General features: G+C 36.4%; 1 protein-coding gene and 1 pseudogene across 2 annotated transcripts in view; one reads left to right on the forward strand and one right to left on the reverse strand.

The window, feature by feature from the left end:
* Positions 1-26,271, forward strand: part of GRID2 (glutamate ionotropic receptor delta type subunit 2) — a 1,355,616-nt gene that overhangs the window by 936,462 nt on the left and 392,883 nt on the right. The window lies entirely within an intron of this gene.
* LOC114903249 lies at positions 17,805-18,652 on the reverse strand (annotated as a pseudogene).

A 26,271-nucleotide genomic window follows, 5' to 3' on the forward strand; every position in this document is an offset into this window, starting at 1 on the left:
TTGTTAATATTTAAGTCTGCATTTAAGCCTCAAGTGTATGGACAGTCATAGAAGTTTCATTAATAACTATAATTAGTATAAAAGAATATATGCCAGAGACAAATGTTCAAATAGTTTAATTGGAGTTACAAAAACTTACTTTATAGCTCAGAAATGTAAAAAAAAATACTGCAGGAGGAAAGGAACTTATGTTTCACTGCTAAGATACCTTGTCATTTATCATTCATTGAGAAAAGGTAAGATTTTTATCTTAAAATCATATATCTCCATCAGATATATGCCACTATTTTTTCATGTAGGGCTATTTAGAAACAGGCAAAAGGGAAAAGGATCTATAGGGAAAAGATATTGACATCACCTGAAATGCATTCTATTCTGCAGATTCTGAGCTATGCAGCCTTCAAAAGGGATATAATGGAACAGAGAAAGCTGTCACTCTAGAGCTGTGACTCTTCTCCTTCAGCAGTCATGCTTCAAATGGGTCCTTCTGCAGAGGGATGGCTTGAAGTAACAATCACCATTCCTTCCTCACAGCAGTCTGCCACAGAACAAAACTGCCTGGAATAATGCCAGTTGAAATGGTGCAATACATCTTTTCTGTGCATCCACAAGGATGCTTATCTAGTGTCTTCTAGGTTCTAAAGGAGAGAATAGAGTTCACTGTTACCAATGCCACTAAATCAAGATACTATGTGCAACTTACTCTTTTATCAACAAGAGGAAAGATACCGGGGACTTTCTAACACATAACAAGCATATTCAGATCTCTATTCTTAGGATAAGCTCCGATTCAAATAGTGTTTTATGCTAAAGATTAGCATGGAGATTGCATTCAACATTAAGTTTACAGAGAAGAGACATTTTTAGAAAAATATGGTAATCACTTATGAGATGTTACTAGATATCCCCAAAGCTTTTATGCAAAGTGACAGAAGGCGTCTTTAAACCAAAACAGATTGAATTGCTTGCAGTTTTAGCAAGTGGATCTGTATTCCTATCAGAGGTGGTTGATGAAGTTGTCACTGTAGTGGTCTTTGACCTGACGCACGCACTACACAAAGGACAGCCCTATGCGTAAACAGCTACTACGTGTAAAAAGTCGACCTGAAAAATCAGGACTCCCACTTTCCTGTCATAAAGCATTGTATCTTGGAACTACTGTGTAAGAATAAAAGTCCAAGTCCTTCCGACGCCCTGCAAGACCCAAATACATAAAACTCCCTACTGCCTCTCCCACCTCACATTTTAGCTCCTATTTTCTCCCCTTCCTGGATCATTCCTCTACAGGCATAGGCTACCTTGCTGTTCATTGGAACACTCTTTTTGTAGTCTTATCTAAAGGCCTTTGCCTGAATTGCTCTTCCTCCACAAAATTGCTTGGCTAACTGTTACCTCTCTCAGTGTTTCCTTCAAGTTTCCCTTCCTATGGGGTCTACTCTGATTGTCTTACTGAATTGTGCAACTGCCCACACCCCAACTCCCCCTTACCCTGCTCTAATAGTTTTTTCATAGCACTTACCACTATCTAACATAAAACAAAATTTCTACATTTAGTATGCTTATTTTTCATTTCCTGTTTCATTCCCTGCATGAGACACCATCTCACCCCATGTAATCTCTATGATTAGGGTTCTTTGTCTGTTTTGTTCATTGTTGTATCCCAAGTGCTGAGACTGTGTCTGACACATTGTAGGCATTTAATAAATATTTATTGAATGAATGAATTAATGAACCCCATGAACCATCTTCTTTTCTCATTACCCTGGAAGGCACTAGCTACATACTCCCCTATACAAAGTTTTAAAAGTAATTAACTTAGTAACTTAATTTCCTGTTAATAAAGTCCCTCCTTTAGGTTTAGGCTATGACACCAGGAGGTCCTTAAAGTAATGCATTTTGATAACGGCAATGAAAAAGCCTGTTGACAAACTCACTAGTAACTATTTTCATATTGAGTTTATCAGATTACCTAACTCGTATTTAAGATAGCAGGGATCTGAAAGAATCAGACTAAGAACCTAGTTTTTGATGAGACTTGAAAGTTTGCTGCTAGAGTGTGGTAGGACAAAGGAAAGAAGCTGGTTATTCCAGGGCACTTCCAGAAGAAAGGAGAGAGGGCAGGGGTGAACCTTGGTTTTGGAAAGTGGTATGTACATGATGGAGGAAAAATATCTCCAACAAGGGAGGGGAAAACAGAAAGAAAAAGTTATCTTTTTTATAGTTTTAACAAGGCCAGCCTAGCTTGTTGCATTTCAACAAGTCTTTGGGAAAAGCCTTTGGTTTTCATCGTCTTATTAGGAAGTTTGGAAATACATGTACCCACTAAAGGAAAAAAAATTCACACAAATAGGAGGTGCATTGACTGTGTCCCTTTCTATAAAAGAAGAAATAATTGAGAAAAATGGAGGATTTAGTAGGCATCAAGATTAGAGCTCTGATGGAAAAAGCATTGAAAGGCAGAGTTTACATTCCTCCAAAGGCCAAACACTTGGCTTCTTCTCTCCCCCAAGTCACTCACCCAGGTGCTTTGAGTCCTATATGATTCTTTATCCTAGGAAGTCCATTTCTCTGGCTATGTTAATGACCTGAAAGGAGAGCAACAATGACGGTGTTAAACACATGCATATTTTTACACCACTTCTACCCTAATAACAGGTGGCACCGTTCCAAAAATTAAATATCTCCCTTAAAAATACTTTTGAATACATTTAATGTCTTATATATGTTCCAAATCAGTTTATTTTTTCCGCTCTAGATATCAGAAATTCTGACCCAGTTCTTCATAGTAACCTATATATTCCTCGATACCAAGTAAACAGATTGTAACCAAGAAGGGATTTAGGTAGTGAGAAGTCTGAAGCTCGTTACCTTAATTTCCTTTTTTAAATAGATTAAGCACTGCAGGATCATCTTTGAGATTCTCATTTTAGTTGTAATATTTTATAATTACCAAGGGAATGTGGGCTTTTGATGTGAGGTGATTTTTTTTCTTTTCAACCAATGTGTCCATTAAGGAATGTATTATTGTACACCAGATGGAATTAAACGAACCATTGTATGAACTTGGCATTTTCAGATCAGGTTACCTGAATGTAATTACCTGCAGACAGTTTCTAAATATGCTGTTCATAAGGAATTAGCTTTTATTTGGTGATTCTCTTCTGTTCTCCTTGGTTTTTTTTTTTTGGTTTTTTTTTCTTACAATGCGTTTAATCATTTTGGCTTATTGTACCATCATGTTCTGCCACTGATAATGGTGAGAATTAATCCTGAACTACCAGAATTGATGAAACAGAACAAGTCAACAGCTGTTTAAAAAACAAACAAATAGACAAAGGACAGCTTACAGGAGAGAATGTTATGGTTTTGTGCCATATACAATTTGAATTGTCTGACCCAATTCTACCAATATTGAAATTTGGGGAAATAGAATTTCTTTCAGGAGTTTATCCCCAAACAACAATGCTGTACTTTATTTCTTATTGTCATTTTTAAATCACATCAGTTGAGGAATATGAATTTCTACACAACTTGTATCACATTCCATTTTGTTTCCTCTGTGAGTGAGCTGAACTGTGTTTTCTATGAGTCATCTCTTCATATAGGGAGTATACCCTCTGGGTGACATTTATTGTTAGTGTGACAATCACCGTCTTATTCTTTTTCAAGTAGTGAGTACAGGTTATATGTCTGTTTCCCACATTGATGTCAAGTTGCCCAATTTCCTCTTAACTAAATAAATATATATTTAGACTACTGAAAGAATGGGAATTCAAAATGCTATTTTAAATTCTTAGCACCAGATCAATTTTACCTTTCTTTTAAAAAATGAATTCTCTATTATTTTTCAAACTGTTACTACTTTATTAGAGCAGTTGGCAAAGAACATCTAATCTATGTTTGGGAAACATCAACTTCAATGGAAAAAATGTGACTTATAATGTACTTATCTTGTCTGAACTTTATAAACTTCCTGATGACTCCGGGGAGCCAAATAAAGAAATTGTGTGGCTTTTCTTTTCTTTTTTTGTTTTTTGCAAGGGAATGAGTATGCTCTGTCACTGTCAGGAATCAGCTTTCAGAGAATTCAGCTAGTATCATTTCTAAAATACCTGGTGATCTGGAAAAAAATAATAATGAGTAGAACCTTATAAAATAATAATTGGAAGAACTATAGATAATTAAATATATGAACTATAGATAATCAAATATATGCTGAATTAATCTTAGATTAAGTTGAAAACAATTCCAAATAAGGAAACTTTTTACATTCCTATTAATATAGTTGAAATTACTATTATATATGTTATAGTTTCTAACTTGCAAGCAAAAAGAAAAAGACTTTGGCTAATTTAAGTGAAAAGTAATTTGCTGAATGTATGCTCGGCTCATTAATGGGAATCTCAAGAATTAAGCTTGAAGGCAGAAAGGAGCATGATCGCTCTTGAAGGGTTGGAAGCGGGGATGATAGGAGTGATCATGTAGATCCTTGTTTAACAGCTTTATGGAGATATACTTCACATAGCATACAATTAACCCATTTAAAATATACATATAGAATGTTTCAACCATTCCTTCTATCCTTGTGTTTCTCACTTAAAAGTCCAAGTCCTGGGAAGCATCCAGTTGGCCAGGCTTATGCCACTGTTCTTTCTGCTGGTGTCAGAGCTGGTGAGGGTGGAGGTGTCTGGGGTCATGGCATGGGGGAATGAAATAGCCAGAGGCCATCTGGATTCACTCTCCCAATAAGTAAGATGTAAAAGATGAGGCAGACATTATTTGCAGTGGTGTGCTGATAAACGTTTAATAACTGGCTTTATAGAAAGAAAAAAAAGCCCTAGGTATAGCATTTACAGATTTCTGTGGTGTAACTAACTACTCCAACTAAAAGGAATGTGATGGCAGAGTTGGGCAGAGGTGCTAACAATACACTCTTGTGAGCTGAAACGGGCTGGCTTTAGCACACGACTAGATTTCACCCCAGCCTTGATTGAACCTTGGGTGCTTTCAGGGAGGGGCAATGAATTTTAAGTAGCCAAATAAATAAATAATTAAATAAAACATGCATTCAAGTATTCAGCGCAGATGTTATTGACCTTAAACAGAAGCACTCAATATATTCTTTAATAACTTAATATGTGACTCAGTAGGTAAGGATTTGTGTATGGACATGTTAGAAGCTACTCCAGTATTTTATCTCAAAAACAAAGAAAAAGAAACCACTGTTCCTTGTCAGTGATTTCTTCATTTAGCTAGAGAGCTCAAATAAGCACATTTGAAATATTAAAAGAAAGTTTTTAAACTGCTATGGTACTGCAGTCTCCAGATTTTTATTTCCTCTGTTCCAGATTTCTTTCTTCCAGTGGGTTTTTGGAGGTGATGGATTCTTCCTATGCTTTTCGAAGTTAGTCTAGAAATATCACATTTATGTTTCACTTGTTTCGTGTAGTTAACAACTTTACTCTCTTCCCAAATAACCCAAGGACCTTACACTATTTTAATTCCAATTACCCCATCATTTCTTGTAAGCTATTTTCATACAGTGGTTTATTTTTATTTTTACTTAACAAATCAGACATTAATTTCATTGTCTTTATATAGTCGGTATTGTTTATATTTATCCATAAGTTAATGTTTTTCATTTTTAATCTTTCTTCCTACATTCTCTAAATTATTTTCCTTATTCCTAAAGTATATCCTTTAGAAGTTCCTTTGGTGAGGGTTTGTTTTAATAACCCTCTCAATTGTTGATATCTGAAACTGTATTTTGTGTTTGCTCTTGAAAGATACCTAACTTTGTATAGAATTCTTAATTTAATAATCTTTTTGTCTGCATATTGAAGATATTATTCTAGCTTTAATTGTTGATTTTTAAATCTTTTCTTTTTTTTTTGGTGTTCTGAAATTTTACCATGGTATTTCTGCATGTGGACTCTTTTTTTCCTTGAGATTTATTAGGATTTCTGATTCTGGGGATTTGTGTCTTTCATCAATTCTAAAAATTATATTACTTCAAACTCATTTGATCTAGTCTCTCATTCTGGAAATCCAGTTAGTCCTATGTTGGACTGCTCATTCTATCCTACACATTTCCTAACCTCTCGTATTTTTCATCTCTTATCTCCATGTTGTTTTCCAGGTAATTTATTCAGTTTTACAGTATAGTTGATTAATTTTCTGTTCTATGTATTGTGTAATATAAATTATAATTTCTAATTATAAATATTTAATTCCTAGAAGTTCTGTCTTTTGTTTCACATCTGCCTGATAAATTTTGATAGTCTTCTTTAGTCATACCTCAATTTTCTCATTTCTTTCTTTAAAAATATTAAATATGCTCTGTATATGGTCAGTATTTGCTGAGACCAATATTAACATTCCTTCTCATTTTGATATTGTAATCTTTTGTTTTGTTTATTTTTGTTTTTGCTGGCTCTCACTCATAATCACTTATTTCCTTGTTTGATTAGAGATTTTTATTGTGAGTTCTTTGAATATTTTGGAGGATTTATTTAAGACCTGAAGTTAAGTGAATTCCTAAAGAGATAAGTTTTGTTTGCTTTTGTTAGCCACCTGAGAGGGTTACTATAGATAGGAATTTCTAAGGTAGACTTTTAACAGCCAGGATTTAGTGGGGGAAACAGGAAATACTCTGTGTATTTCAAGCAGAAAAGAGTATACTAAAAAAATGATTGGAAGAACCAGAGAAGTGGAAATCAGGGGACATGCCTAGACTATAGATTATAAAATCACACCATCGTAGCTATAATAAAGAGGTTCTGTATTGTTGTTACTGCTACAACTGCCTTATTCCCAAGAAGCTGGTTCCTAGACACTTAAACATGGACGTCAGCCACTGCAAATACTTGTGTCTCTGGAATTTATGTAATAGTTGTGTCTGCCACAGGAAGAGGCTCCAGCTTCACTTCTGCTTTCCAGACTTTGTATGAATTGACACTTAGACGATGGCTGCAAGGAAGTTTAAAAATGTAGCTTCTGAGTTTTCCGACCTTTCCAATAGAAAGAGTATAAACTGCAGGTCAAGAAAGCCAATTCAATTATCTACTTGCTTGTTTATTTATTTTTGCTTTTCCTTCTTTGTAAAGCCAAGGCAGAGACAGGCTTGTGTACCCACTCTGTCCTTCTTTAGAATGAGATGTGCTTTTCGTACTTCACCTGCTATTGCTATTACACGTCATGCCTCTTTCCATGCTTTTGATACCAGATGTGTTCTCCTGTCCTTTCCTAAGCAGTTAAATCTGTAAGGTTGACATATACACCCAAGGAAGTCACTGCTTTAGCATTCATTTCTCTTTGTGAATTTGACTTATTTTATCAAATCTAGATTTTTTAAAAAATTCCTTTGTGTTTCTGCAAGCCTAACCATGTATAAAAAGATATTTTAAAATATTTTATAAGACAGTTTTACTTATGATAGATGGAAGGAGTTTCTGTAATGTCTGCCTGCCAAATATAGAAAGATGACCTAAGATTTTTTTTTTTTCCGGGCCTTAAAAAATTTTTTTTAATCCCTTACTAGCCAATCTTTCTTAGTCTCCTCTGTTGGTTTTTAACTCTTCTTCCCAGGCTCTAGATATTGAAATCCTCTAGGAATCAGTTCTCAGGCCTCTTCTCTTCTATATTTATATGCTTTTTTAGATGGTCTTATCCAATAATGCCTTTTAAATGTCACCTATATGCTGGTGACTTCCAAATTAATATATTTAGATTAGACTTTTCCCTTTGGCTCCAGATTCATTTATCCAATTGCCTACATGCTATTCCTATCTGGAAGTCTAGAAGACATCTCAAACATAGAAGGTCCCAAACAAATCTTAATCCCCCGACTCACACTCAGATCAGTTTTCCCCTTACTTCAGTGCAGTAAACAATACAATTCATCCAGTTACTCATGAAAAAAACAAGAAATTATCTTGATTATTCTCTTTCCATGATCCCCAACTTCCAATCAATGAGCAAGTCCTGTCAATTCTATCCTGAGTATAACCACTTTTCAAGATTCTTCCACTATCATACAAGTCTAAGCCACCGTCATCTCTTACCTGTGCTTCAATAATAAGTGAATAAAGAATCCAAGTAGGTGACTGAAGAATCCTAACTATTTTCTCTTTTACTCTTTCTCTTCAAATTGTATCAACTCTGAGCTAAAACTTTGTGTCTTTCCATCTTACTTAGAATGAAATACAAACTCTTTTTTATGACATGACTCCTGTTTATCTCTGTGTATTTGCTTTATGATGTATCTTGTAACTTTCCCATCTTCACATTCTATTCTAGCTGCACTGACGTTCTTTCTGTTGTGTGAAAAATAAAGTCCATTTCATCTGAAACACTCTTTACCCAGTCCTTTGATTTCCCCAGTCCAGTACTTCATACTAGTCCTAATTAAATACCATCTTTTAGAGGCCTTTTTTAATGATACTGTCTAAAATAACCACCCTTCCACAGTTCCCTAATATCTTATACAATACCTATGATTTCTTTTTGGCATTTATCACACCCTAAAGCTATTACACATTTGTTTACTTTTTTATTGCCTACATCTTCATACTTATTCCAGATATCATAACGGAAGGGTCTTTGTCTCATTTTGTTCACCATTTTTGCCTAAGAGTAGATGATGTACATATGCATGTTGAATGAATGGATGGGAGGTCAGACAGAGAATACTCAGGTGAAGCTGCTCAGAACCAGTGGGTTATGAGGGAATAACTATATGTCAGGAGGAACACCTGAGCTGGATTTACAGATTGAAAGGCATGGATTCATGAATCATTCACTGGACCAGATAAATCATCCAGGGATAGTGTGGCTAGGATAGGACCCTGGAGAAGAACAATATTTACTAAACCAAACACTCCCTAAAAGATAGGACTATTTTTTCCCCTTGCTGTAGTCCCAGTACCTAGTGTAGTCTCTCACAAGATGTTCAGTAAATTTAACTGATCTAGTAAGTGAATGAATTAATTAAAAATTTGGAAGAAAATCCCATAAAAGGGAATACGAAGCAGTAGTAAGAGATTTAAGAGGAGAACCAAGGGAGTATGAGTTGATTGAAGCCAGAGCGACAGGGGTTTCAAGGAGTAGTCAGGAATCTTAAAAACTACAGAAAAGTCAAATAAGATATGGTCTCAGAATAATTTGTTGGATTCATCAGGAGAAGTGAGAATAAGTGACAATGACATAAATAACACCTAGAGAAGATGTATCTATATACTTAATATATTTTATATATATATATATATATATATATATATATATCAGTAAACAACCTTAGTATATAGTATAAAAATGTTCCCTTTATGGCATGCTAGCATTTCCTAGTTTTGAAGGATATCTCTCTGTTTTTAATATGCTTTTGATAATGACATGTCTAAGATTCTCTTTTGGATTCATGCTCTGAGTCATGTTATGAATACATTGATGTCATCTATCATAAAACTAATAACAGTTTATCAAGATCCTAATTAAACTTTTGGAAAGGCAGTATGAAATAACCATTTGGATATTAATGAAGAGATGACCCTTTTACCACTGAATGTCAAAGAATGGAAAAATTGTGAATAAGTACCCAAATGTCTCTGCAACAGTCACAGTACAAATGCAGAACTTTAGGAGAATTAAGGGATCTCGGGAGATCACATAGGTACAACTGTTTAATCAAGGACCCAGATCTTAACAGAAATTGGGTGGCTACTTAGAGCTGACTCTGATGCAATAATGTTGGCAAGATTTTTTCTGGGTAACTGGGTCCCCTACAGAACACAGCTGCTGCAATCTTTCCAAAGGTAGGATTCTGCTGGGGATAAGAAAAGAGCCAAGTATTCTGTATCACTGCGCCTTTAGATCCAGGCTTTCAACACTATCCTAAAAAATGTACACTAGCAACTCACATGCTTCTGTTTAAGAGAATGTTTACAAACCCCGTTTCTCCCAGTTCTGAAATCAAACTCAGCAGAGGAAAGACCCATTTCTGTTGCTCCAGAAATGAGAACAGAGCCAGAGGTTCCATATCTGCTTCAGATCTGTCCATCCTTTTACCTGGGCAATTACCAGGAGAGATGCCAGGGTAGTTTTAGATTACAGAAAGCACATCTGCATTGATTATAGCTTTAGTTAGTTGCTACATACAGATATTGAAACAAATATTTTAATTTCTTCATTGAAATATTTTATTTACTGTTTTAACATTATTAATTATATAAATAATGCCAGCTTATTATAAAAATCAAATAAAGTGAAAGCTTATAAAATACAAGCTAAGAATCCTAACTCAGCCTGCCACAATTTTCACCATCACTTTCCGTGGATTGCCACTGTTAATGATCTGGGCTTTATCTTCCATATGTTTATAAGTGTCTGTATATACATAATCACATACACACCTCTAGGAAGGCCATTCATTCTATATAGGCTACTCTCTTAGAAGTCTGTTTCATGTCTTTTTTTTCAGATCTCCAAGATTTCTTCCCTTACACTGAGTCATTGGCTGGGAGATGCCCATGAGATATGTGGCCCTAGTACACGTGGTGATAGATTTCAGAGCCCACCGCTGGACCATTGGTCAATTTTGCTCCCTGCAGTCAGATGTATGAGAAGCACATTCTCATAGTTGCCTGCCACACTACTGTTCAGTCTACTTTCAATACAAGTAGCCAGAAAAATCCTTGTAAAAAGTATGTCAAATCGGGCTTCCCTGGTGGTGCAGTGGTTGAGAGTCTGCCTGCCGATGCAGGGGACACGGGTACGTGCCCCAGTCCAATCCAGTTTGTGCCCCTGCTCTAAGTAGGGATAATAATTATACCTAAAATCATAAAGCACCTAAAACCTTCTTCACAGAGTTGTCATGAGAATTCAGTAAGCAATTAGGTAATAATTATAAAGAGCACAGAACAGTGCCTGAAATACATTAAGTGCTTAGTTAATGTTACATACTACTTTATTTTTATTATACATGGTTTTTAAAAGCAGAATCGTGCTACATATATATTATTCATACAACTTGACTTTTGCACTCAATGAAATACCATTTTTTCTTTCCAAATAGCCATACAGACCTCATTCATTCATTGAATAAATGTCTTGAAGTGCTTACTCTGTGTCTTTATAGCATTTAGTCTAACTACTCTTTCTTTCTATGACTGCATACTATTCTATAGTATTTACGTGTAATTATTTAAGCATTCTCCTAATAATATATATTTGAATGGTTTGTAGTTTTTGTTAATATAGATACTTGCCTTGCAACATAATCTAACAAAAATTGAAATTGGACATGGTAATAATATTGTCTATTTTTCCATATACTCTAAATAGTGCATGACATTTAAAGCCATAGTTTGCAGTATTTTTCAAAGTTAATATTTATCTGTCCCGCTGCAGAAGTAATTGATGTATGATATCTATTTTTAAATCCACTGTGAGTATATATTCAGTAGACATGAGTCATTTTGGCAACCCCACTGCAATGACAGTGACTAAAGAAGTAAGATTCGAGAGGAATCAGCTGTCTTGCTTCTGAACCCTGAGAAAAAATTTGTTTTAGGTAATGAAAGGCAGTAAAGCTCACCCAAAGACAGAACAAGTTAAAGGCCAGAGAAAGTCCTGGAAATATTTGAGTTCCTGCCTCCAATTGATTTCAAGTTCTAGATGCTCCCTGGAAAACTTGTGTGTAAGCTGTTTAAGCCCTTTCTTGTATTCTCAGTCAATAAAGGGCTCTTCTTCCTCCTAAGGAATTTCAAGTTTGGTTTCTGTAACTTAAAACCAAAGGAGTCTGTTGTATACCATATATTTTGCTACAATTCAGGATATTAAACTTAAGTCAGAAATAGGGGTTTATATATTTTTAGTATCTATAAGAGAGCTGTTCATAAAGAAATTCATTTTAATGTTATATTGATTGAAGACATTCCAATGACATATCACATTGTTAGATAACATGTTAGGAGACATAAATCAGTTAAGAGGCATAAGATTATATGTTCCAGGGTATAGATTCTGTCTACACCATCCTTTGAAAACTGCTTCTCCAGTCAGGCAGATTATAGCTTTCTTGTTTTCTTGGACTAGGGGCTAGAATTGGAAATCCTAATGAGAAAATTCTTCTTCACGAGGCCTTTTCCTCTCCCCAGGTAATTAATCACACACTCTTCAGAAGTCTTTGCCTGAAGCAGTCCCTTTTTGATGTACTGCTATACCAGTCATAACTTAATGTAATAGAAAGTTCTCTAACAAAACTGTTGTTGATAAAAGATGCCTTGTTCCTGGGGATTAGGTATGTCAGTCACCACGTATTTGATGATAACAGTAATGATCTATCGCCATTAGCATCTGGGTGCTCTAAGCCTTTCAGTTTCTGACACAAATTTCAGGTAGGTCTCTCAGCCATCTGTTCCACTAGGGAAGTAAACAACTTCCTAGAAAGTCTTCTGCAATTTTCCTTAACTTATTCTAGAGTGATGCTTTTTAAACTTTAATGTGCAGATGAACTGCTCCAGGATCTTGTAAAATGCACATTCTGATTCCGAAGGTGTAGAGTGAAGCTTGAAATTCTGCCAGGTGATGCTCATGCTGCTGTTCTACAGACTACACTTTGATTAGAAAGTTCTAGAGAATTTCTTATTTAGTGGTGCTGTACAGTGCTCTAATGTAATGTCAAAATGCCACAAACCTTTCAGACTTTCTCTCTCTTACAGAAGAGTAGCTCCCTACCACACACTTAAAAAAAAAAAACAAACACTATATAGTGTCAAATTCAAAACATTTTTTCTGCTCCGCATCTTCTGAGAACTGAACCGTAAATTGATTAATCCCTGTGACATGGGCATGGTTCTCATGCCACTAATAGCGTCCTTTGTGAAGATTATACATCAGATATCCAATAGGATGAGCAAAGAAAACTATTATGTGTGGTTGTAAGTGCATAGAAAGGTATGTTTCTATTATGCATTATCATTTGGATTTATCTTACCATGAACCTAGAAAATGGGAAATAATTACAAAGAAATATTCCTAATTTATGTTTTTGCACTTCCACATTTTATTTCTCCCAATCTGAAATTTTTACATATAAGCCAATACAATTTCTCCTTCCTCTTTTTGTTTTCTACAGAGAGAGTTAAATCTTATATAAGTAGGACCTAGCTCATCCAGTGATTATAACAATAATGGCACTGTCTCTCGTGGGGCAAAATATCCTTTTCTGTTTTGAAGTGCCATGCCCAGACAACGTTAACTAGAGCATTAGATGCAGCCCTGTTGTTAGTCATAGACTCTGCCAGAAGTCTGTACACATAACAGGTAATCAAAGGACATGCTTTCCATTGATGTGGACATGTTAGCATGTAATGCCTTTGCCCCAGGGAATTGATAACAGGCTGTAACATGTCGCTCTTCTAGGTCACTTTGAATTCAGACCAAGTTGGTTGTGATTAACGCTGCTGTTGTGATTAACATCAACAGCTGTTGTAGGACTAATATGAAATATGGTATGGTGTCAGTCTACTTCACTCGTGACAAGTACCCACACCATGAAAATCATCACCACCATTAGTGCCCTTGTAGGCAGCCTTGGGAGTCTGAATCGTTCTAAAATTGAATGCCAGACTTCCCTAGAGATGAGCCCTGTGACAATAAATCAGGTTCATTGGAAGCTTGTTATGAAGCAAACTATTTCACTTCTTACGTGGCATCTGCTCTCTAGATAATATGATTAGATCTCCAGGGCAATTTATGTGGACGACTAAACTGGCCATAAAATATCATAAACTTATGACGTGATTATTTCTCCCCATTTAATGCATATAAACATCTATTACAGGTGGAGACTGGCACTTGCAAGGAACTTTAATTTTACCACTAATAGCGTTAGATCTTAGGAAGAACAGGTGAACAGGCTTGCCCTTGAAGTAGACAGTGTAGTTTCAGCCAGAATCCTGACCTGTTAATAACTTCCGGTCTTTAATTGCTGGTTTTTATAAATAATCAGTCATATTATGTTTTCTAGTATAGCTGTCTACTGATTTAATTGAAAACTGCAAAACTCTTTGATCATTTTCATCTGAGATATCAATTATTCACACTTGCAAACAACATATGTATAATTTATGTAATTCAGTAAATATAATCACCTGATGCAGTGATTTCTAAAAAATGCTTTATTAGCAATAACTATAGTTTAAAAATCTAGTGCCATAATCACATACCTCATTGGAAAGGAGTCTCTCTGATACCTTAGGCATCTCAGCAGCAATGTGAATTTTCTAACAGCAAGAAGCTGGATTTACCCCCATGCTGAGTTGGGAGGTAGTTGTGTTTTTTCTGTGTTCTTGAAACTTTGGGTATGGGGTGGAAAGAAGGAGCCATACACCTGTCCAGGCACCCTCAGTTACACACTAATCAATTAAAGGAACCAGGTTATCTTATAAAAATGGAGTGTTCTGTCATTTGGTAATTTTAAAATCCAACAACATGTTTTTTTGTTTGTTTTGCGGTACGCGGGCCTCTCACTGTTGTGGCCTCTCCCGTTGTGGAGCACAGGCCCTGGACGCGCAGGCTCAGCGGCCATGGCTCACGGGCCCAGCTGCCCCGTGGCATGTGGGATCTTCCCGGACCGGGGCACGAACCCGCGTCCCCTGCATAGGCAGGCGGACTCTCAACCACTGCGCCACCAGGGAAGCCCCAACAACATGTTTTGTATTGTCATAATCGTACTTATTTGAGGACAGGCAATAAAAATCTGACATAAAAATGCCAAGGGGAAAGTGACAACAACAGCAGCAGTAACAACAAAAACTTTGTGCCTACCCCCAACAAAGCAGAGACAAACTAGTTTCTGAATATTTCTGAAAGGTTATTCTCAAGCATTAAGCTTTTAAAAACAATACCTATGTTTTATGTCTTCTTTGTCATCTTTCTCATCAAAGCCATTTTTTATTCTAAAATATTTCAAACATATACAATAATAGGATATAGCCCACATTCATGTATTTGCTACCAGGATTAAACAGATATTAATATTTGTGATATTTACCTTGAATGAAAATAAAATTGCAGATACATGAAAGTTCACCTCTCCCTTTTCCTTCTCTGCATCTTTCGTCACAGAGGAAGTTGATGTGCATTATCTATGTGCAGTTTTTTGAACTTTTATTCCATTTGAATATACCAAAAATTAAACCATCATATTCTATATTTTAAGTATTCATAGCAATAATATTCTGTTTTTATGGGGGGTTTTGCCCTCAACATTATATATTTGAGACTTATTCATGTTACTGTATGTAGCTTTATTTCATTCATTTACGCTGTCATATAACATTCCGTTGGATGAATAAACAACATACGTCGCAGCTTTATGTTAATGTGATCCTACAGAAGAATAATTAGGTTGTTGCTCTTTTCTACTAAAGCAGGTAATGCTTCAGTGAACATCACAATGTATGTCTCCTCAGGCGTATGTGTGGGATTTTCTCTAGAATAGAGACTTATAAGTGGAGCTGCTGGCAATTTATGGGCATATCCAGATTTACTAAGTGTTGCCAAATTGCTCTCCATAGTGTTTGTATCAACTAACACTTCCAACAGCAGCGGTCCCCATTTTGCCTCATTCTAATCAACCCCTGGTATTGTTTTTCAAAAAAGATGATATGGTTGTAAAATGACATCTCGCTTGTTTTAATTTCCCTTTCCCTGAAATATCAATGAGAACTTTGAGCGTCATTCCATGTTTCATTAGCCATTAGGGTTGCTTTTCCATTTCCAAGCCTTTTCTGTTTACTTGTTTGTCTTTTCATTTTTATTTGCAGTAGTTTCTGTATTTCAATATCAACTATCTTGAGTTAAATGACTTGTAACTCTCATAGGGTGAAGCTTTTCTAAAAGATGTGACATCCAAAAAGCTTTTAAGCAATTTAAACCTTCACTTATTTCCTGAAGGTGAGGAGACAAGTCATAACTTCAGTGAAGCTTCTCTAAAGTTCTGTTCACACTTTTATTTTCCCCAAAGTTGCCCTTATTAGAGCTCAGTTGCTGTTTCTTTTTCTCCCTGACCACACTCCCTATTTTTTCACTTTCACGTTTCTCTTTCTTTCCCCTCTGTGTTTCCCACTCAAAACCAATTAGTGATGGGTGCTGTCTCCTCAACCCAAGCACATTTTTACCTTCTCTACCTCCAGAAACATTTGGCCCCTTCTGATATTAATGAGTCTTTTTAATTACTTCCACCAGTCATTAATTAACTGGAGGCTAAAGGGCCCAGAGTGCTAGGTATAGACTGAGCAGGCAGGGAAAGGAAGAAGCTGTAAATATTCATGTGAATGGTTTTCCCTGTCACATTCTAGTTGTAAATTTTCTCATCTTTATTCTGAATTTACAGTATCCAACTTTGTTTGTTATACCTCTGCTTGGGATTATTGCCCTCATCCCTCTACTTTTATAAATTCTGCCTTACAATACTGCTAACAGTAATATTAATAATAACCAGTGGGGTTTCAGTTTTAGCTGTCACATGTGTACATACTAGCCAAACACATTATATGCATTCCAATTCAAATATTGCACTTTTATGTGCAATATTTATTATATATATATATATTTTTAATAAATCTATAGTTTTATTAAGACAAAAACTGACAGTGTTGGTATGAAGTTTAACATTTAAAAACAAAAGTTTTCACAGAAACCTAACACATGCCTAAAAAGATTTTACAACGGAGTTCTAGATGCAGGTCTAAATGATGTCAAGAACTGATGGATCTCATGATTCAAGACAGCATTTTGGGTTTTAGTTAATTCTTAGGATTAAAAAAATGTGTTTTGTTTTAAAGTGAACCACTGCCCCAGTATGAAAATTTAATCTCCTGAGACCAGGGCTTCAGAAATCATTCAACTCTTGAAGTGACTCAGTGAACTTGTGCTGTCAGTGACTGAACCCTGCCACCAATGGTTTCAAAGTTCAAAAAACAGAGGCTCCAAGAGTTTTCCACCCTAAGAGCACCGGCCCTTGTCTTTGCCTCCTCTCCCACCTCCTGTACCACCCTCTGCCCTTCCCCAAATACTTCAGAGCCAGTGGCTTGGATGGAGAAACTGATATTTATAACTTCAAGATTGGAAAAGAAAGGGTCTTCTTGTCGATTTCAAGAATTAGCACCTCTAAGACAGAATGATCTGCCTGTGTATACACTCCAATAAGACTTTTCCTCAACCAGTTTCCATCCCCCAAATGGTAGCTTTGGTAACTTCTTAATTGGGAAGTTAAGAAGTTACCAAAGCTTAATGCTTTTTGGGAACAGCATTAAGCTCAGGCAGGCAACACCTTGGCTTCTAAGTTTCAGGCTTTCACAGCTTTTAAACAGTCTCTCACAGTCCTCATTTAGGATGCCAATGACATTTTTTGAAAGGATGAAATATTCTGGACACAGAACCAAATCACCATTAGTTGTTCTTTCCTTTCTTTCACCATTTCCCCCCAACAGGCCCCACATTTTAACAAAAATGATCCTAACCCATCTCCCTTCTTCCCCACCCCATCCCTCCCACCCCAAATAACACACCAGAAATAGCCAAAAACTACATACATGCTACGCTGTAAAAATGCAGAGTTAACACTATTGGGAAGAAGGCTGTGGGTTGTGGAGATGCTCTTTGAAGATCTGCAGTATCTTTTGCTCTCCCACATCCCATTCTGCAAGTTTTGTCCTTCATAGAAGGCCCTTTGCTTTTCTCAGCAAAGTTCAGAATGGGTTGCCTTGAAACACTGACCCTCCTTCCCCTGCACTGGGATGGGTGTGCAAACTATACAGCATGGAGCGGCTTTAAAGCACTTGGGCTGCTGTAGGGCACAGAAACTATACTGGCTCTTCAAAGGACATCTTCTCAAGCCCCCTCTACGGTGTCAAGACAAGTAGAACTCCTTCTTTCCCCACCTGAAACCCACAGTCAGATGTGACAGGGGCTGGTACTCAGGAGAGTTAATTCTTGTCATCTTTTTTGTCATCATCCTCCGAGGGGTAGGAATGCCACGTCAGCCTTTCCTCATAGAAGGATATGACAACCTGTGGGTACTTGACATTGGCTTCCTTGGCAGGGACCAGGTCAGCCTCATCAGAGTTTTTCCATTTCATCAGGAACATGAGTTCTCCACTGGAGTCTGTAGCTCCAATAATCCGCTCCGGTTCCAAACCCCAGGCAAAGCCTCGTGGCTTTTCTGACTCTTCTTTCTTCTTCTTTGGTTTGCTCTCCTCCCCCTTATCTTCTGAATCAGAATCAGCTTTGTGCTTGCCTCCCTCTGATTTATCTGTCTTGTGTGCTGTTTTCTGTGACTGCAGGAACTCAGCAATGAGGTCGGGGCAATCCAGGTTTTCTTCTGGCTCCCATGTGTTGTCCTCATCTGAGAACCCCTTCTACTTTAGGAGGTACTCCACTTTGCCCTTTACCACTCGACGGTCAAGAACTTTTTCCACCACATATTCTTCTTCTTCTAGCACCTCCTCCACTTTCTTCTTGTTTTGTTTTTTCCCCATAGTGCCCGCCAGCTTTCTGGTATAAAGGGTGACGCTGCTCAGAGCAGCGCCCACGAGCCCGAGAGAAATCGGTGCCGCGCTACTAGCGCGTCTTGTCGGGCCGGCCAGGGGAGTGGCGACCAGAAAAGCAACAAGACGGTTGACCGCGGTTGAGCCCCTCACTGAAGCGGCGTACCGCAGGCCCCGGCCAACGGCCCTGCCCTCAGCCGAACAAAAGAGCTTATTATATTTTTATTGATAATTACCTTAATATTTTACAAAAGATAAGCTTTTCCATCTGTCGCTATCTCATATATGTCCTAGAAGATATTTTCATCTCTAGAAACAACATTGCTTTCCCCATGGAATTCACACTTTTCAATTTTTTATGTGCAAATTACTATTCTTTAAAAAAATTTAATAATTTACCAAATTAATTAAACCCGTATCACACTAGGGTATAGATTAATATCCAGCTTTATCTTTCTAACTATTTACAAATTTATAAATGCAGAAAGTTATCTATGTTACACATATTCATATACTGTAAATATGGCAAAATACAGTTGCTTAATTTGTTAAATATTTTCTCCATGTTAAGGAAATAGTATGTTAGGTATGTATCATTTGTTTACCATTACTTATTTCAAATGTAAAAACATGATTTGGCTGAAACAATTTCCATCTGTGATGATTTTCAGGATCATATTAGTTTCATAATTGGTAATTATTATAAAAATTTGTCTTGATTTGGATATAGAATTTGCTAAAGTTTATCTTTGTACTACCTATCCAAAATATGTTGCTAAGCAAATTCAGGACAAAACCAATGTTACAGGGCTTCCCTGGTGGTGCAGTGGTTGAGAGTCCGCCTGCCGATGCAGGGGACGCGGGTTCGTGCCCCGGTCTGGTCTGGGAAGATCCCACATGCCGCGGAGCGGCTGGGAGCCATGGCCGCTGAGCCTGCACGTCCGGAGCCTGTGCTCCACAACGGGAGAGGCCACAGCAGTGAGAGGCCCGCGTACCGCAAAAAAAAAACAAAAAAACAAACAAAAAAAACCCCAATGTTACAGAGATTTCTTTTTAATGTACTAAAAGTAAGAATCTCTAAAAATCTCACTATGAAAATTTCCTGCTTAAATCCTTTAATGATTACAGGTCACCTGCAAGTAATAGTCAAGCTCCTTAACGTGACATACAATGCATGACATTATGTAACTTCCTCCTCCTCTTTCCTAATTTCTTACCATTCCCTTACTCACAGTATATTTAATGACATTTAATGAAATAAATGTGATGTAACTGCTTATACCAATGGCATAATTTCTTGCCTTGCTTTCCGATCTTACTCTTTCTTCTGTCTGGAATGACATTACTTCTTTTGTTTTCTGGTCTAACTGACATATATCTAAAAGATTCAGTTCATTTACCAGTTGACAGCCCTCGGAAGCCTTCTCTGTCCAGTGCTTTTTAAACTGAGGTAGGTTTCGAGGGTGATTTTGTTCCCACTTATGCAAAATATATTTCTCTCTTAGTCTCCTCATTATTCTGGACACATATATATCTGTTTTACTAATCAGACTGCAAGACCTTTAACTTTAGAGACTGAACTTAATTATTTTCATATGCCATGTACTTAGCATAATGTCTAGTATGTATGCTCAGTGAGTGCCTGGTGCAATGAACTGAATCATTCTGTGCCTGCTTACATATGGTTGAGGTATAAAGTACGAATTACTTTTTTCTTTTCTTTAAAACAAGCCACATAAAATTTCAACTAAACAGAAATTTCATATGCTTTTAATAAAGGTCACAGTGTACTCAAATATAATCAAAAGCATGTATATTCTTTTAAAATATTCTGTAAAGGAGCTATTTTTTACTTTTCAAATGAGCAGTTCCTCCATTTAATTGGAGTGAATACAGTTGTTTTTATTTTTAACGGTAATATTAATTCTAAACTAGACATATGTATAAAATGTTTACTTTAAGCAGCAAATAGAAATTACTAGTGTAAGTAAATTCTCTTTCCCTGTATGTATTCCCTACTTCATGGAATATTATAAAAATTATAAGAATTGTGGTTTAAAAAAATACTGAGATACTCTAAAAGTGTTAGTAATATAAACTGAAATTGTCACTGAAGAAAATTGCATCTTTCTATTGAAAATTTCCTTTGAAGCCCTGCTAATGTGGTTAAAGATTATTCAGTAGCACATAAGATAGGGCAAATTGGTGTTTCTTCCCTGATAGAACTGCCTTGAATTCTTGCTGTTTCCCATCCTATAGTAGCCTATTATCTATAGATTTTGGAGAGGCTTATCTGAACCTGTTTCCTTTGATGATTATTAAAATGGCTTCAAATTAATACACTCTACATCTGCTGCATTGCAAATTCGCTTTTAAAACCCAGCTAGCGGGACTTCCCTGGTGACGCAGTGGATAAGAATCTGCCTGCCAATGCAGGGGACACAGGTTGGAGCCCTGGTCCGGGAAGATCCCACATGCCGCAGAGCAACTAAGCCCATGTGCCACAACTACTAAGCCTGCGCTCTAGAAAGTTGCAAAATAAATCAGATGCAGGATTTGTTTGCTCTATACAAACATTAAAATGTGTATGTAAGACATGACTATATTATGCCATCTGTTATCTTTAGTATCTATTTTATGGCTTCTCTTAATATTTTGATAAATAAAGCATTTTCCCTGTTACATCTTGTGAAACGTAATTACCTTTTACTATTAGCCTGCTCCTAATCTAGAGAGCATTTTACAAGATAAAGCACTTTATGTATTCAGTGATGGATAGTATTGCCATCTTACACATGAGAAAACCAAAGCTTAGTAGTGACAAACAGGTCACTGAAACTGTATCTATTCTCAAAGACTAGATTATTTAAATATAATTGGATAACAGGTGAAGTTCAATTAATTAGCTAATAACTAATAACTTTAGCTACTAGTGAGTGATCAGTTTGAAAGAGCTAAACGTCTAATGACTTGATGTAAATCATTTTTTATTTAAAATGAAGATATGTATTTATTTAAACAATGTAAATGATATGAAAAAAATAGTCAGCTATGTTTCAAGAGAATGGGGTAAACAACTTAGGTATTCCCTAGGCTGTTCTTTGGTATAATATATACCTATCTATTTTATATTAAAATAATGTAGAAGCTGGTGATGTTCTTGGTTTCTGGACAAATTATAACATATTGAATATTAGTAATATGAAAATTTTAGAGATTTTTACTAGTTCATATACATATATGTATGTTTAAACCACTCTATAAAGTGGCATTTATCACAAGGCAACATGTGGCAAACACTAGAATCATTTGTTTTTTGAGAAGTATAGACCATATATATAACTACTTACAAATTAGAAATTTTCCAAAATTAAATCCCAAGGAATCCTTATGTAGACCTTACCAAAAGGTATATCCTCCCAGAATATTTAAAGTTTTCAATAGAAAATGTCAATTGTACAAATATTGAGAAAGCTTAATGCTCATATAATAACCTATAAAATATTTAATTCAGATGTAACCCTGACAGTCGTTGTGATTAGTTGTTAAATATTTACCAGCACATCATTAGAGATAACCAACCAGAAAACTAAAAACGAAATAGTTGAAAGTCTTTACATCTGAGGAGTGGGAATGTGGAGGCTGAAGGTGTTGTTGCTTTTTATAGCAAACCACTTTGCAATATTGCATTATTTTTTAACTATGTGCAGATACTAGTTTGAATCAAAATCTTTCCTTAAAAGAATTTATAGAACAAGTGATTCAAAAAGTTAAGGCTGTTCGTACCTTGTAATACTCACTTACTGTGTGATTTTTTAAAACCTGACCATTTTAAAGTTTTTGCATCTTCTCTTGCTTTTAAGTTGCTGTTTCTCTAAAATATCTGATCATACTAGTTCTTCTTTAAGGGTGCTGTGCTACATTATGCCCTGTCCTCTGGTGTGTCTGTGGGGTTTCCTGACTGGTAGAGAGGTGAGAGAGCTACTGTTAAGCTGGGGTCACCTAATGTCCTGAAGGTGGAATAATTTGTTTTAAGAGCAGTGTCACTTATACCTAGGGCTCTCAGAGGGATTTATTTTTGGAGGAAAACCTGGCAGCAACATGGGGAAAGGGGTGGAAATGTTAACTGTGAATGTACAGATTTTCATTCAGTACTCCAGGTTTTAGTTCCATCACTAACTTATACCTTCTTTTGTCCTCAGCTTTTCCAAGGCCCAAGAGTCCCCTAAGGGTTCTCAGAGCAGATTATGGGTCTATATAATTTACCCTTCTTTATGTGTTAGTAATACTTTTAATAGAATCCCAGTAGGGAAAGGCGATAAACAGCAGTTTAAAATCTTGAACTAGAAATCTATAAGCCTTTTTTTTAAAAAAAGTACTCTTTAATTCAGTTTGTTTTGAAGATAAAAGGAGGTACCCGTAAAGGAAAAAATTTACATAATTTAGTTTCAACAATAAACAAGTTTAAAAGAGTCCAGAAAATTCAGTACATATTGCAGATTGCCAAATATTAAAAAGCATACCTCTTAGATTGCTTATTTTCAGAATTGTTTTCCATTGAAACAATTGTCAGCTATAGCCTCTTAGTTCTACTAGTAATGGTTTCTATGTATATAGTTTCTCACTTGAGATTTCATCCTGAAACTTAATATGACATGGTATAAAGTGCACTAGACCAGTAGCCATAAGACTGGGTACTAGTCCTGGACTTACCCAGCAGTGGTGAGATTATGGGCACAATATGTCAGCTTTCAGAACCTCAAGTTCTTCCATCATGAAACAAGAATTTGGACTGGCTGAAATTTATATTCCCTTCAGGCTCTGGTATTCTGTGGTTTAAATAGAAATATTTTTTTTCTTCTAAGTACATTTTTGCAAAACTTTTAAATGCAATTATTTTTTTGTCAGTAACTAGAATAAACTATTTTATCTGAATCTAATCACTCGTCTCTTCCTACACTTCTTTTATCTTGGTCCAAGCCACTGGCTATGGCTTCCTGCCTCCACAGCATTTTGAGAGAGCTTCTTTTTTTTTTTTTTTTTTTTTTTTGATGTGGACCATTTTTAAAGTCTTTATTGAATTTGTTACAATATTGCTTCTGTTTTTTGGTTTTTTGGCTGCTAGGCATGTGAGGTCTTAGCTCCCTGACCAGGGATCGAACCACACCCCCTGCATAGGAAGGCGAAGACTTAACCATTGCACTGGGGACTGCCAGGGAAGTCCCCAGGAGAGAGCTTCTTGAACTGCAGATCAAATTATAAATCTTCTTCTACTTATGATGGGGTTGTGTCTTGATAAACCCATACTAAACTTAAAATATTGTAAGTTGAAATGCATTTGGTACAGGTAAACTACCTTACCTCGTAGCTTAGCCTAGCCTACCTTAAAAGTGCTCAAAACACAATAGCATATAATTGGGCAAAATCGTCTAACACAAAGCTTATTTTATAATAAAGTATTGAATATCTCATGTAATTTATTGAATACTGTACTGGAGGGGAAAAAACAGAATTGTTGTATGGATACAGAGCGGTTTTAAGTATATCGGTTGGGTTGTCTACCCTCCTGATCGTGTGGCTGCCTGGGAGCTGTGGCTAGCTGCCGCTGCCCATATCACAAGAGTGTATCATACCACATTGCATATCGCTGGCCCAGGAAAAGATCACGATTCAAAGTATGCATTCTACTGAATGCCTGTTGCTTTCGCTCCATGGCAAAGTCAACAAATCCTAAGTCAAACCCTTGCAAGTTGGAATCATCTGTACGTCATTCCTCTACTGAGAAATCATCAGTGATACATAGAATAAAGTCCAAGTTCTTACCAAGGCCTGTAAGTCCATGGTCTAGGCACTGCCTAATTTTCCACCTTTATCTTAGCCAATTTGCACTTAGTTTGCTGAAACCATAGTGGTCACTTTTTCTTTCCTGAAACATGCCAAATTCTTTCCGGACTCTCCTGTTCTTCTTTCTGCCGAGACTGCTCTCTCTTTCCATTTTTCCCAGGTCTAGCTCCTGCGGGACTCAAGGACTCAGCTTGAAAGCCTTTTTCTCATAAAATACTTCTTCTTTTCATTCCCTCTCCACTCCATTGTTTTCTTGACCATCATATTCTTCTCAGTTCCTAATGATTTATTTGTTTGGTCAGGGCAGAAAACAAGTGTCTCATGTTGAGCACTATATCCTTTATGCCTAGTGTCATGTCTGGAACACAACAAGTGCTTGATAAACATTTGATGAAGGAGGAATAAACACTAAAATGAATAATGTTATATAAAATGCATTATTGACATAAATTTTATTTTAGAAAAGTGAGAAGTGGTTAAACAGGGCAAAATCAGCCATGATGCAAAGAAATAAATAAAAACCAGTTACAAAGTGATGTTTCTTACTTAACTTGTCTATTTCTATAGTCAAACTACATTAAATCAAGCCTGTTTGTATTCAGATTTTCCAGACTGACCTTAGTTGAAATTGGAAGCGTTTTTAAAATAATTTATGCATCAAGAAAAGAGTACAGGGCTTCCCTGGTGGCGCAGTGGTTGAGAGTCCGCCTGCCGATGCAGGGGACATGGGTTCATGCCACGGTCCGGGAGGATCCCACATGCCGCGGAGCCATGGCCGCTGAGCCTGCGCGTCCAGAGCCTGTGCTCCGCAACGGGAGAGACCACAACAGTGAGAGGCCGGCGTATCGCAAAAAAAAAAAAAAAAAAAAAAAAGAGTACAATGCTCTAGTGATGCAAGGCCCCTGAGGGTAGAGTATTAAGTAGAATATTCACGAAGCTTAAGTGCAAGAGACATCAGATTTTCTGTGGTATTTTAACACTATTTCTGTACAAGGGAGTTGTAAAATGAAGAATATGAAAGAAGATAAATATTTAGGATAATACAGAGGACCTATAAAGTGGGTTCTTCCCTCTCTAGTTTTGTAACTATTGACCTTACAAGTGTGTGTGTGCATATTCCCCTATGGGTCACATCAGAAGTTTCCTTATAATTATTATGAAAATCAGTGTTAAAGTTAGTAGAGATTTGGCTTACTCCTGTGTGGGTTAGCCTCTGATTTTCATTGGTGTGTGGCCATTGGACATTGAGATGCATTTTCTTTATTTTGTATGAAAAAGAAAAGATGGGGCATAACATCTTAATAATTGTTTAAGTTTTTATAAGGTATTTGGAGTTCCTGTGGATGAAAGATAGCCTTTCTTTCCTCAACTTATCATCCATGTTCAATCATGTGCTTTATATGACACTCATTTTCTAAGGTGTTCAAAGAAGATATGCAATGAAAAGAGTCTTGGAAAATATTTAGGGTGCAGTCATCTTTCAGAGTCCTTCGTCTTGAAAGCAGTCACTAAAACGGGTGACTGCTAAAAGTTTAATGGGTAATAATATAATAAACTTTGCTATGTATACTTCACTAATGATGTATCTTTATCTTCTCATGTCATTGATTGCTTTATTCTAATTCTTCATCTAAAAGATAAATAAGTGTTGTTAGGTTTTTGAAATACAAATTATTAAACACACCAGGCTCTACCTTGTTGCAAAGACTCTGCACAGGATCCTGTTCCCCCTTCCAACTTGTGACTATCTTATTCTCAGGTTTTAGGTCACCATACAACATGCAAAATATTGGAGTTACAGAATGAGTAAGCTGAGAAACTATTTCGACCTACAGTATCTTCATTTTGTGATATTCTTGAATATTTAACCTGTAAG

The sequence above is a fragment of the Monodon monoceros genome, unplaced genomic scaffold (genome assembly GCF_005190385.1).
Source record: "Monodon monoceros isolate NGI ecotype Baffin Bay Population unplaced genomic scaffold, NGI_Narwhal_1 Super_Scaffold_20, whole genome shotgun sequence".
In the NCBI taxonomy this organism is placed as follows: domain Eukaryota; kingdom Metazoa; phylum Chordata; class Mammalia; order Artiodactyla; family Monodontidae; genus Monodon; species Monodon monoceros.